Raw genomic sequence first — 13,473 nt, 5'->3', positions numbered from 1 at the left:
GAAGTAAGGCTCAAAATTCTCCAAGCTAGGCTTCAACAGTATGTGAACCAAGAACTTCCATATGTTCAAGCTGGATTTAGAAAAGGCAGAGGAACCAGAGATTAAATTGTGAACAACTGTTAGATATAGAAAAAGCAAGAAAATTCCAGAAAAACGTCTGCTTCATTGACTATGCTAACGCCTTTGACTGTGTGAATCACAACAAACTTTTTGGAAAATTCTTAAAGATATGGGTATACCAGACCACCTTACCTGCCTCCTGGTGAAACCTGTATGCAGGTCAAGAAGCAACAGATAGAACCAGACATGGAATAAAGGACTGGTTCCAAATCGAGAAAGGAGTATATCAAGGCTGTATATTGTCACCCTGTTTACTTAACTTATATGCAGAGTACATCATATGCAAAATGCCAGGCTGGATGAAGCACAAACTAGAATCAAGACTGCCAGGAGAAATATCAGTTACCTCAGATATGCAGATGACACCACCCTTATGGCAAAAAGAGAAGAGGAACTAAAGAGCCTCTTGATGAAGATGGAAAAGGAAAGTGAAAAAGCTGGCTTAAAACTCAATGTTCAAAAAACTAAGATTGTGGCATCTGGTCCCATCACCTCATGGCAAGTAGATAGGGAAACAATGGAAACAGTGACAGATTTTCTTTTCTTGGGCTCCAAAATCACTGCGAATGGTGACTGCAGCCATGAAATTAAAAGATGCTTGCTCCTTGGAAGAAAAGCTATGACAAATCTACAGAGCATGTTAAAAAGCAGAGACATTACTTTGCTGACAAAGGTCCATCTAGTCAAATCTACGTTTTTTCCAGTAGTATGTACAGGCTTCCCTTGTGGCTTAGCTGGTAAAGAATCCGCCTTCAATGCGGGAGACCTGGGTTCAATCCCTGGGTTGGAAAGATCCCCTGGAGAAGGGAAAGGCTACCCACTCCAATATTCTGGCCTGGAGAACTCCATGGATCATATAGTCCATGGGGTCACAAAGAGTCGGACACAATTGAGCGCCTTTCACTTTCACTTATGTATGGATGTGAGAGTGGGGCCATAAAGAAGATTGAGTGCCGAAGAATTGATGCTTTTGAACTGTGGTGTTCAAGAAGATTCTTGAAAGTCCCTTGGACTGTAAAGAGATCAAACCAGTCAATCCAAAAGGAAATCAGTCCTGAATATTCATTGGGAGGACTGATGCTGAAGCTCCAATACTTTGGCCACCTGATGGAAAGAGCTGACTCATTAGAAAAGACCTGATGCTGGGAAAGACTGAAGGCAGAAGAAGAAGGGGACCACAGAGGACAAGATGGTTGGATGGCATCACCAACTCAATGGATATGAGTCTGAGCAAGATCTGGGAGCTGGTGATGAACAGGGAAACCTGGCATGCCACAGTCCACTGGGTCTCAAAGAATCAGACGTGACTGAGCAACTGAACACCACCAACAATATTGGAAGGGAAGAAGTAAAATTGTTATTATTTGCAGCTGACATGATACTACATATAGCTAACTCTAAAGATTCCACCAAAAAACTATTAGAATAAATGAGTTCAGTGAAGTAAGATATAAAATCATTAAACATAAATCTGTTGCATTTCTATACACTAATAACAAAGTGTTATTCACTATCAGAAAGAGAAATTAAGAAAAAAAATTCATAATGTGAGAAGCTTCATCTAACTCAACAGTTATGAGTTTTTGAAGAGTCTGAGAGTCTTCTGTGTATATGTATAATTTTTTAGAGATATTTCACATCATAAAAATTTTCCCTTTTAAAGTATACATATAATTCAATGGTTTTTAATATATTCACAGGGTTGTACAACTATCACTGCCATCTAATTTCAGAACATTTCATCACCCAAAAAAGAAACCGCAGCTCATTAGCAGTCACTTCTTAGTCTCCCCTCAGCTCCTGACAACCACTGATTTATTATGTCTGTAGATTTGCCTATCCTGGACATTTTTATACAGATGAAGTCATATAACATGAGCTTTTGTGTCTGGCTTCTTTCTGTCTGGCTACTCTCTTGCTCCACGACTCTAGATCACAAACATAATAAGAAAGGAGAAAGATATCTTAATTTTTTTTTAATTCATTTAAAATACCACACTAAATGTTTAGAATAAATAACTCAATAGACCAAGACTCTAGTCTAACCTATCTCTAGACCATAGGAAGGAATACTGCTCAAACTTACCAGGTTGATTTAGGTCTGGCCTAAGTTTAAAGATCACCCCTAGGACTAAGCAGGATATCATGAGAAACCTAAGGGCTTTAGAGGACCCTGAATCCAAACCCTGGCAAAGTCATTCACTAGCTCCAAGTTGACCTTGAACTATTTATCGAACTACTATATTTTCATTTTTTCTCATGTACAAAATGAGCATGACAACAATATATTCTTTGTGAGATTGTTATGAGAACTAAAAATAATTATATGAAGCACCTAATGCCTGGCATAAAGAGAGCCTTCAAATTACTATTATTATTGCTGCTTCTTCTATTATTATTCTCCTGTTAAATGCTTTTTTTAATCACCCATGTCATGTGTCCTGTAAACTGAACAAAGAATTATATTGGTCATCATCCTTGCATCCAAGGAAATGACATACTATGGAAAATGTACATATTTTTACATCTAAGGTTGTATGTCCCTACTGTACTTTAATTCTACCAATTAGTGTTGGAGAGGAATGGAATGATTAGTATTCTGCATTACTTGCGCACACATTTCATCTACATTACTGGATGGGATTTTGTGTTGGCTTGATTCTTCCAAGAAGCAGGGTGTCAAGATGAAATGAGTCATGCAGGATATTTCTTGGGAGAAATGCCTGTGGAGAATTAAGAGAAGAGGCAGCACTCTTGATGGGGAGAGTCTTCAGATGCAGACCATGATGCAGGTCTGACTCTTCGGAAAGAAGAGACAAGGGAAAAAAGACAGGATAATAGGAAGATCAGACTAAAGAACATCTTTGAGAAAGTCTAAGTCAGGCCAACTGGGAGTCCTTAGGCAAAGATTACCCATGGCAGGGTGGTCCTGTGTTGGGCAGAAATGGCCACACTCAGTCACTAGCTGAGAAGAGCCCAGGAGGAGTGGGGTCTGGCAGTGTGACAGCAGGGGATGGTCCCAAAGAGGCTGCAGCTGTAGACAATGAACAAACCACACTCCTAATAGGAGGTCCTCATGAAGGTTGATTTGAGCAGCATACCTCCACAGTCTCTACAGAACTCCCAAAGTCAAAAATTATTGGTATCATTAACTATACTTAGTAAATTATCCATAATTGTTTATTGAAAACTGAGTAAGTGCTGATTTTCAGCCATTAGATAAAAGAGCAAACCATTTACTCAATCCAGGTGGATTTGATTTCATAATTCCTGAAGAGGGAAAATGTATTCCACCATTTGAACTAAATGCCAAGGCCCAGAAAATGTTCCCATAGCATAGAAAATCCCAGCCCACAAATAAAAAAAAGTGGGGTGGGGTGCTGAACTGAGTAACAGAAGTGTCAGGCTTTGAGGCTGAATTAAACCCATTGTTGATTTAATTATCCACTTAATTTCACTTATACAGACATGGCCACAAAATGAAGCAATCAGCAGAGGGTGTGGCCTCAAAGCTAGAAATAAGATGGCAGATAAAGTGCTTCTGAAACAGACAACAGAGTAGAGAAAGCCTCCGGAGCCCAGGCTGATGGGAAGATTTTAATTATGGAGGTACACTTGGCTAAGGGAATTCCCTGGTAGCTCAGGTGGTAAAGAATCTGCCTGCAATGACCCAGATTCAATCCTTGGGTGGGAAAAATCCCCTGGAGAAGGAACTGGCAACCCACTCCAGAATTCTTACCTGGAAAATCCCATGGACAGAAGAGCCTGGCAGGCTACAGTTCACGTTGTCACAAGAGTTAGACATGACTTAATGACTAAGTCGGAGAAGGCAGTGACACCCCACTCCAGTACTCTTGCCTAGAAAATCCCATGGATGGAGGAGCCTGGCAGGCTACAGTCCATGGGGTTGAAAAGAGTCAGACATGACTTATAGACTAAACCACCTCCACCACACTTGCCTAAAGCAACAGGAACTGGAAAGCAGGTCACCACAGCGCCCACTGGAGTCGTGAAAAGGATAATTTCAGTTTTCAAAGAATCAAAACCACTAGGGGTGAGGCTAGCTGTTTTGAATCACAAATCTGGAAGTAAAATGAGATCTCTAAGCTAATGATGACAAATAAAGGAAGGCAGAAAGAATAGTGTTCCTATTGGGTTCATTTTTCACTTTCATAAAGGGCAGCAATCTACTTCAATTTAAAGAGTATTTAGTGAGCACCTGCTCTACACAGAAAGAAGCAAGGTTTCCAGGTCATTCACATGTCCAACAAACGTTGCTGAGCACCAGCTCCCATGAGCCGGACACCTGCTAGACTTTGGGGAAACATGGAAAAACATTCCCAATTGCTTCCCTCAATTCTGCCAAAGAAACAGACCCACAAAACAAAGTAAAATACACATGATGTATTGTAGATCATGCAATGATACAGGAAGGTCCAAGTACTATGAAAACATTCTAAGCTGGTGACCATATAACTCATGATCCAAGTCAGAGTACTATGAATGAACATCAGTAACTACATTGGTACAACAGGCATAAACTGGGACTGTTACTGGCCAAAGCAGGTGAATATTCACAAGGAATAAAAATGGGGAAAAGAGAATTAGGAAGAGAATGAAGGGGGGAAAGCACAAAACACTGGAATGAAGAGCCTAACTTGTCAAAAAGAAAAGGTGAGAGAGAAATCGGCCAGGCAGGGAATGAAGAAGCAACAGTTTAAAGAAGCTATCATAACTTTGAAGCTGGAAAAATCTTGAAAATAACCTCACAATTTTACCATGAAGAAACTAAGGAATGTGGGTAGAAAATCAGCATTTGTTAAACACCAACAATGTGCTAAGCGCTATGCCTAGCACTTAAAAAGTGTGATCTTATTTAGTCCAATCTAAAACACAGGTATAATTATCCTTGGTTTACAGATGAAAACATTGAGGCTCAGTGAGTTTAAGTGACAGCTGAGATTTGAACCTCTGCTTGTGAATTCTAAAGTCTCCACCCGTAAAATTAGTAGCACAGACAGAGTACTTAGGACTATTTCAATTTTTAGGCCAGTGCTACTTTTACTGCACAATAGGGTAAGTTTTTTCTGGGTGAATGATGTTCCTCCAAAATTTACATCTCTCTGGAACCTCAGAATGTGACTTTTATTTGGTAATATAGTCTTTACAAAAGTAAGCAAGTTAAGATGAGGTCATACTGGATTAGGGTGGGCCCTAAACCAATAACTGTTATCTGGAAAAGAAGAGGGAGATTTTGAGCATTCACAAAGGGGAGACTGCCATGTGAAACCACAGAGCAAAACATACAAACATGGAGGCGAAGATTGGAGTGATATTTCTGCAAGCCAAGAAATGCCAAGGACTGCTGGCAACCACAAGAGGCTAGAATGAGACAAGGAAGGATTCTTCCCTAGACCCTTCTGAAGAAGCATGGCCCTACCAACACCTTGATTTCAGACTTCTGGCTTCCAAACCAGTGAGACAATAAATTTGTTTTTAAGTCACCAAGTTTATGGTACTTTGTAACAGTTAATTTAGTAAACTAATACAGAGTTCGAGAAAGGAACAGGAGGAGACAGCAGGAAGGATAGAGTTGGAAGGACGGTTATGGGAAGATTAGTGGCAAAGCATCAGAGGCTGAAAAATTCTAAAGGAAACGTAACTGGAGCAAAGGAAAAGGTGATGTCATTAAAACCCCAAAAATCAAAAATAGTTTCTTTGGTTCCATGATGATACCTCCCCTGATCTCTAACCTCACCATTCTCACTATTACTCCCTCCTGCTTTTAAGCTCTCTGTAAGATTATTGGTCAGCTCTGCCCAAGTAAAAAGAAAAGAGTAATAAAAGCTAGGAAAGAATTGACATAAGCTACTGATAGCAATAAAACCACACACTATGAATGTCAGCTGTGAACAATGAGTCACAGCTTCAACTAGCAAAGTTGATATTCATAAGTTGAGGATAGATACGGTGATTTCTAATCAATAGTAGTAAAGTGAAAGAAAGTGAAAGTCACATCCTACTCTTTGCAACCCCATGGACTATATAGTCCATGGAATTCTCCAGGCCAGAATACTGGAGAGGGTAGCCTTTCCCTTCTCCAGAGGCTCTTCCCAACCCAGGGACTGAACCCAGGTCTCCCGCACTGCAGGCAGATTCTTTACCAGCTGAGCCACAAGGGAAGCCCAAGAATACTGGAGTGGGTAGCCTATCCCTTCTCCAGCGGATCTTCCAGACCCAGGAATTGAACTGGAGCCTCCTGCATTGCAGATGGATTCTTTACCAACTGAGTTATCAGGGGGTTGCAAATATCAAGCTAACACAGACCAAAATAGAATAATGAAAAACATTAAATCAATCTAAAACAAGTGAAGAAGAGGCAAATAGCTTAAAAGGGGAAATAGAAAGCAAAGGTTAAAATTTCAACCCAAATACATCTGTAATTACATTAAATGGAAATAAACTAAATAATTCAATTAAAACACAAATGACTGTATCATTAAATAAAGAAAACAAAATACTATGTACTGCTTCCTTGAAATATATACACAATGTGCTGTGCTTAGTCACTCAGTCGTGTCTGACTCTCAGGCTCCTCTGTCCATGGGGATTCTGCAGACAAGAATACTGGAGTGGGTCGCCATGCCCTCCTCCAGATATATACAATAAAAGGATACAAAAAGACTGGAAATCACAAGAGATATGTTGTGCAAACACTGAATCACTTAAAACTGTCTTTGGTTGAGTTCCCTCTGAAACAGATCTAAGACAAATATTTGAAAACACATAGTTTATTTGGGAAGTGATTCCAGGAAGCTCCAGAAGGAGAACTGAGAAGGATGACAAGTGATACAAGAAAGAAAGGAAACAATACTGGATGTATTAGTGATCAGATTACCTTATAGGAAACGGATTCAACCCCACCAAGGATCTCTGAGAGAGGTAGAATACTCCTCAGAGTTCCCCTACTCATTGAAGCTAAGGTATTTATCCTCCAGTTCCCATCTATCCTAAGATAAGGACTGCTACTGGGGCATCAACTTCCCAGAACTAATGGCCTATCTGCCCTGCACACAAGCCTAGTTAACCAGAGAAAGCCCTCAGATGGAGAGCCACAAGTGATCGCAGTAAGCACCACTGTGCATAAAAATGGCGAGAGTCAAGGAAAAATGAGGGTGCTGACAGGATCTGATACATATTTAAAATAGATTTGGGAGAATGGCATTGAAACATGTATAATATCATATATGAAGCGAATCGCCAGTCCAGGTTCGATGCATGATACTGGTTGCTTGGGGCTGGTGCACTGGGACGACCCAGAGGGATGGTATGGGGAGGGAGGTAGGAGGGGGGTTCAGGATGGGGAACACGTGTATACCCGTGGCGGATTCATGTTGATGTATGGCAAAACCAATACAATATTGTAAAGTAATTAACCTCCAATTAAAATAAATAAATTTATGTTAAAAAAATAAATAAAATAGACTTCACAGCAAAAAGCACTGCTAGAGGTAAAGAGGGACACTTTATAAAAGTTTTAACCCACGAAGAAATATATAACAAATTCATATACCCCTAATAGCACAGCATTGTGCTATAAGGCAAAAAAAAAAAAATTACAAAACTAAAAAGGAAACAGACAAACCCACAATCTTAGTAGGACAGAAAAATACTTCGATGGTATTCCAACCAGAAATACATAACTTTAATTGAATCATAGAGATGAAATTTAACAAATCCAAATTGAGGGCAATTTTACAAAACAAATGGTCTGTGCCTTTAAAAATAAAGGGTCAAGGTCATAAAAGACAAAGCAAAACTAACAAGCAATTCCAGATTAAAGGAGACAAAAAAGACACAACAATTAAATGCAGCCTGTTATTCTGAATCATATCCTGGACCAGGAAAAAACTCTTTTGCTTCTTTTACTATAAATGGCATTAGTAAAACATTTGGAAAAATCTGAATAAGGTCTGTTGTTTATAAAATAGTTTTCTATCAATAATTAAATAAATTATTCTATGTAAAAATCCATTGATTTTAATAATTATGCAGTATTTACATAAGATAAAGTTATTTTTAGGAAATATACATTGAAATATTTAGTGGTAAAATAGATATTAAGTCTGCCACTTACTTTCAATTGGTTCAGAAAATAATATTATGTATAGGTAGGATGTGTGTGTACACAGATCCACCTTAATCGATTATCCTGTGCTTAGTCACTCAGTCATGTCCAACTCTTTGCAACCCCATGGACTCTAGCCCACCAGGCTCCTCTGTTCATGGGGATTCTCCAGGCAAGAATACTGGAGTGGGTTGCCATGCCCTCCTCCAGGGGATCTTCCCAATCCAGGGATAGAACCCAGGTCTCCTGCATTGCAGGCAGATTCTTCACCATCTGAGCCACCAGGGAAGCCCTGATCAATTACAGAGTGAGCTAAGTTATCCTGAACAAAGGAAAAGCTAAATTGGTTTCAACGTCAGGAAATGTATTGACTCCTTTTAAAGGAAAAGGTTCTCATGGATCCCAAAAGGTATGTTCAGAGACTGGTTTCAGAAGAAACCAAAGTCTTTGTATTAGGAAAACAATGTGGTCAAAATAAAATTTCTTTTTATTCAGGTGAATATCATTATCTCCACTTTAAGATGGGGGAAAAAATATATATTCTTCCATGCACCTTTCTATGATCCACTGAAAGTAAATAATCTTTAAAACTTATTTCATATGCTCAGCAACACTCTGGAGAAATGGGAGGGTATAGAAAAAAAAGCAATAAAATCATTCTTGGACTGAAAGAACATATAATCTAAGGAAGACTTATGAACAATATCCAAGAAAAAAGAATCAAGTATTTAGGTAAATAGTAAAGCATGTCTTAGAGATTACCAGTGCAACACAAGTTCAGATTTTTCCAAATTCTTAGGCACTAATAAAGTGATTCCAGGTGGTAGGTGAGAAGTGACTGTACTTCTTTTATGGCAGTTTCTAAGCCCAGGCACAAAGTTTTCTCATTCTTTCATCTAAGAAGACAACACGGAAAAGCAACAGTTTAGAGAAAAGGAAGACTGGGAGTCTGACACACAGCTAGATGCCTTATGTGCCCATCCGCATCACCTCAAGTTACCTTTCAAAGAGAAAAGCATCTCCCATACGTGGCCATTGGTTCCAGGTGGCCTGCGACCAATTTCAGACTTGGGCACTTACCAGCTATTTTCACCATGGGGAAAGTCTTATCCTCTCTGAGCCTCAGTTTCTCTGCCAGCACAACAGAGGTGCTGATAACTACTTCACAGAGACAGACATTAGTGAAGACTGAACGATTTTACATAAAAACCTTTTAACCCAGTAGAGGGACCATTACACACTTACTAAATATTTATTTATGAAGAAACCTCTTGCAGGTTTATTAGGAAAACTGTTACATAAAAAAAAAAAGCTCAGAGGCACCCAAGTTCTGCATTCAGAGACTTCTCTGGAATGAGAAATCTCAAAAAATATTGTCTTCAGCCTCTAGGTTTGGAGCCCCTTACAGCCCTGATTTGGAGATCAGGTGGCTGTGGCTATATGTGACTCACGGAAGAAAACGCGGACTGGCCAGTGCCCTGCTCTCAGTAAGACCCAAGGCAATACCATCCACAGCACATAAACATATTCCAAGTCTGCGCAAACATTGGCAAACATTGATGTAAAGTAACTTTTGTTGCCAAGCAATGTTTCCTTCCTTCCTCCCTTCCCCACATCTCCTACAGCCTCAAGGCCTTTTATAAGAACTCTGTTGTTTTCCTCTGCCCCTACTTGATTTCATCTGGTAAAACAGGGTAGGGAGAATCAAGGGCCCTCGAGTATTATTTATGCCATTCATTCCCTCGATCATTATATATGTGGGAACAGAATTTCAGAAAAGTGACTTGGCCAAAAACCTGGCAGGATGGAATCAAGAATTCAGTTCCCAGGTCATTACCTTTCCCTCTACTAAATGTTGCCTCTCCGGAAGCTCTGATCTCTGAATTATTTCATCTTCTACAGAGAATGGAATTCTTTCTTAGTAAATACCTTTGAACTATAGTATATTAGATTCCTGTGGCCTCTGTAACAAATTACTGTCCACTTAGTTCCTTAGAACAACACAAATGTATTCTCTTATAATTCTGGAGGCCAGAAACTTGAAGTCAGTTTCACTAGGACAGAATCAAAGTACCAGGGGGATCGTGCCCCTTCACTAAAGTTTCTAGGGAAGAATTCTTTTCCTTTTCTTGTCTCTAATAGCCACCTGAATACCTTGTCCTGTGACCTCTTCCTCCATTTTCAAAGTCAGTAGTACAGTATCTTCTCTCTACGGTTCTCTTTCCTTCTGCTTCCATCACATGGTCTTCCAATCTGTGTCAAATCTCCCTCTGCCTCCTTCTTAAAAGGACACTTGTGATTATATTTATTGCCCACCTGTTAATCCAGGATGCTCTCCTCATGGAGAGAGCCTTAATTTAATCACATCTGCAAAGATTCTTTTGCAGTAGAAGGTAACATTCACAGCTTCCTGAGATTAGGACCCGTTTTATTACCAGACAGCATATTAAAAAGCTGAGACATTACTTTACCAACAAAAGTCCATCTAGTCAAGGCTATGGTTTTTCCAGTAGTGATGTATGGATACGAGAGTTGGACTATAAAAGAAAGCTAAGCGCCAAAGAATTGATGCTTTTAAACTATGGTGTTGGAGAAGACTCCTGAGAGTCTCTTGGACTGCAAGGAGCTCCAACCAGTCCATCCTAAAGGAGATCAGTCCTGGGTGTTCATTGAAAGGACTGATGTTGAAGCTGAAACTCCAATACTTTGGCTACCTGATGCGAAGAGCTGACTCATTGGAAAAGACCTGATACCGGGAAAGATTGAAGGCAGGAGGAGAAGGGGACGACAGAGGATGAGATGGTTGGACGGCATCACCGACTCAATGGACATGAGTTTGGGTAAACTCCAGGAGTTGGTGAGGAATGGGGAGGCCTGGCATGCTGCAGTTCATGGGGTCACAAAGAGTTAGACACGACTGAACGACTGAACTGAACTTATTACCAGGGGTCATTATTCAGCCTATAACACATACTAACTATTTTAATGAAATGAATTTGAATGGCTTCCAAAATTGTAGTTTACCCAAATGCAAACTGAAAAGGCTGGGATTAAGGAAGTTCTTAGGCAGGGGGGGAAGCCTAATATCTGGAGTACGACGGAATGTTTATAAAATATATTTGATCTTATTTGGATCTTAGTTCAGCAAACCAACTATAGAAAGATATTTTTAGACAATCAGGGACATTTGAATTTAGGCTGTATATTAGAGAATACCAAAGAATTCTTCTTAATACCATTCAACATGATGATGGAATTGTAGTTACATAAGAAAATGTTTACATTTTTACAAGGTGCCCACAGAAGTATGTAGGAGTGAAATGACACGAGGTCTGGAATTACCTTTGAGATAATTTGGCAAAACAATGTGTTTAGTAATAGAGCAAATATGGCAAAATATTCCTAATTACTGAACACAGATGCTGGGAATGTATGGGAGAAATCATAACATCATCTCTCTTGTTGTATATATTTGAAATTTTTCAAGGGGAAATTACAAATATAGAGCCTTCATTTCAGAATATAAATTGCATGTCCCAATTGCCAAGGTTCAGCATCTGAGCAGTTGCTCTATAGAGAAGATAAGCAAACTGCAAGTGAAGAAACCTGCCAGCTTACAAAAAAAGGAAAGTGAAGCCTCAATGCTAGTGAGCCTGGTTGACAGGCTGGCTGCCTGGTAAACATTATAAAAGACATCTCAGGATTTTGACAGTAGAAACCCATAGGAACATGTTTGTGTTTGGATGTTGGTTGTATTTCTGTTTGGAAAACCCCTTTCTCCCTCTTTCAGCATGGGATTATGATACCCAATATAAGGATCCTTTCCTCAGTGAGGCTGGGATATGAAGGGAAAAGAGAAGAATTAAACCATCGGCCCCATCCTACCTGCTTTGAGTCCCTTTTCCATAAAGCTGCCAGAGCGAGCCTTTCTACAAACCTATATAATCCTGTGCCCAGTCCATGCCAGATAAAATGCATACATCTGGTCTAGACACACAGGACCCTGCATGATCTGGCCCCTCCCAAAGATGGGAATCAATTAGTCCTAAGAAGAAAATTCAGCCCCCAAAAAATAAAGGAATAGGATAAAGGAATTGTGTGTTTGAATACTAGTCCAACAAAAAATTATATAACAAACAAAAATTGAGAGTTAGCCTTGAACTACTGGGATGCAATAAAATTCAGTTTGGAATTTTTAACAGACCCATACAATCTTAAGGAACTACTCAGTATTTTATTGCAAATTCATACTGTGATGTGAAAGGTATTTGATAGAATGATTGGCATGACATTAAAAAATATTAACTAGAATATGTTGGAAACCCTTCCTTTCTAAATCAAAAACCAAGGTCTCTTGTCTTAGTACAAAATAACTTAAAATTGCAAGTGCCCTGGAAAATTTAGGACACATGGATGCAAATATTTTCTTTTCATCAATGAAACAAAACCATACAAATGGAAATTTTCAGTGACAAGTGAAGGATCTCCCAAATTGGATTGCAAAATTAGATTTACTTGCTTACAAAAATTGCTTAACCATTTACTCCTATGCACCATCAGTCTACTACCTCAAAACAAGCTTTTTCCTGTCCCTGAAGGTTTATTTGGATTAGGGAGATAAAAGCATATGTAATCAATAAATATAAACAAAGTACTATACAAATCCAAATTATTTCTTTGAAATGATTATCCAACAATCACTTACTCCAAGTGTTTGTCTTCATCCTAGAGAGCTCCCTTTTGATTGGGCAAACACTGTGTCTTCTGTTTTTCCAATTTGTTTCTTCTTGCTGGAATCAAATTAATGGAAAATTAAGATTCTTTCAGGAACTTGGATTGTTCTCTCCTTTTCTGAACAACTATATACTTAGTTTCTTTTTTTTTTTTTTCCTCTAATTTTATTTTATTTTTAAACTTTACATAATTGTATTAGTTTTGCCAAATATCAAAATGAATCCGCCACAGGTATACATGTGTTCCCCATCCCGAACCCTCCTCCCTCCTCCCTCCCCATACCATCCCTCTGGGCCGTCCCAGTACACCAGCCCCAAGCATCCAGCGTCATGCATCGAACCTGGACTGGCAACTCGTTTCCTACATGATATTTTACATGTTTCATTGCCATTCTCCCAAATCTTCCCACCCTCTCCCTCTCCCACAGAGTCCATAAGACTGTTCAATACATCAGTGTCTCTTTTGCTGTCTCGTACACCGGGTTATTGTTA

At 39.3% G+C, this 13,473-nt stretch overlaps 1 long non-coding RNA gene across 1 annotated transcript in view; it reads right to left on the bottom strand.

The window, feature by feature from the left end:
• LOC104990075 overlaps positions 1-13,473 on the bottom strand; it is a 73,073-nt gene that overhangs the window by 31,263 nt on the left and 28,337 nt on the right. Inside the window, exon 2 of the long non-coding RNA XR_825458.1 lies at positions 12,954-13,038. This is a non-coding gene — a long non-coding RNA (uncharacterized LOC104990075). The remainder of the gene's footprint in view (positions 1-12,953; positions 13,039-13,473) is intronic.

The sequence above is a fragment of the Bison bison genome, unplaced genomic scaffold (assembly GCF_000754665.1).
Source record: "Bison bison bison isolate TAMUID 2011002044 unplaced genomic scaffold, Bison_UMD1.0 scf7180017864168, whole genome shotgun sequence".
Lineage (NCBI taxonomy): Eukaryota > Metazoa > Chordata > Mammalia > Artiodactyla > Bovidae > Bison > Bison bison.
This window is presented reverse-complemented; position numbering and strand designations above follow the sequence as displayed.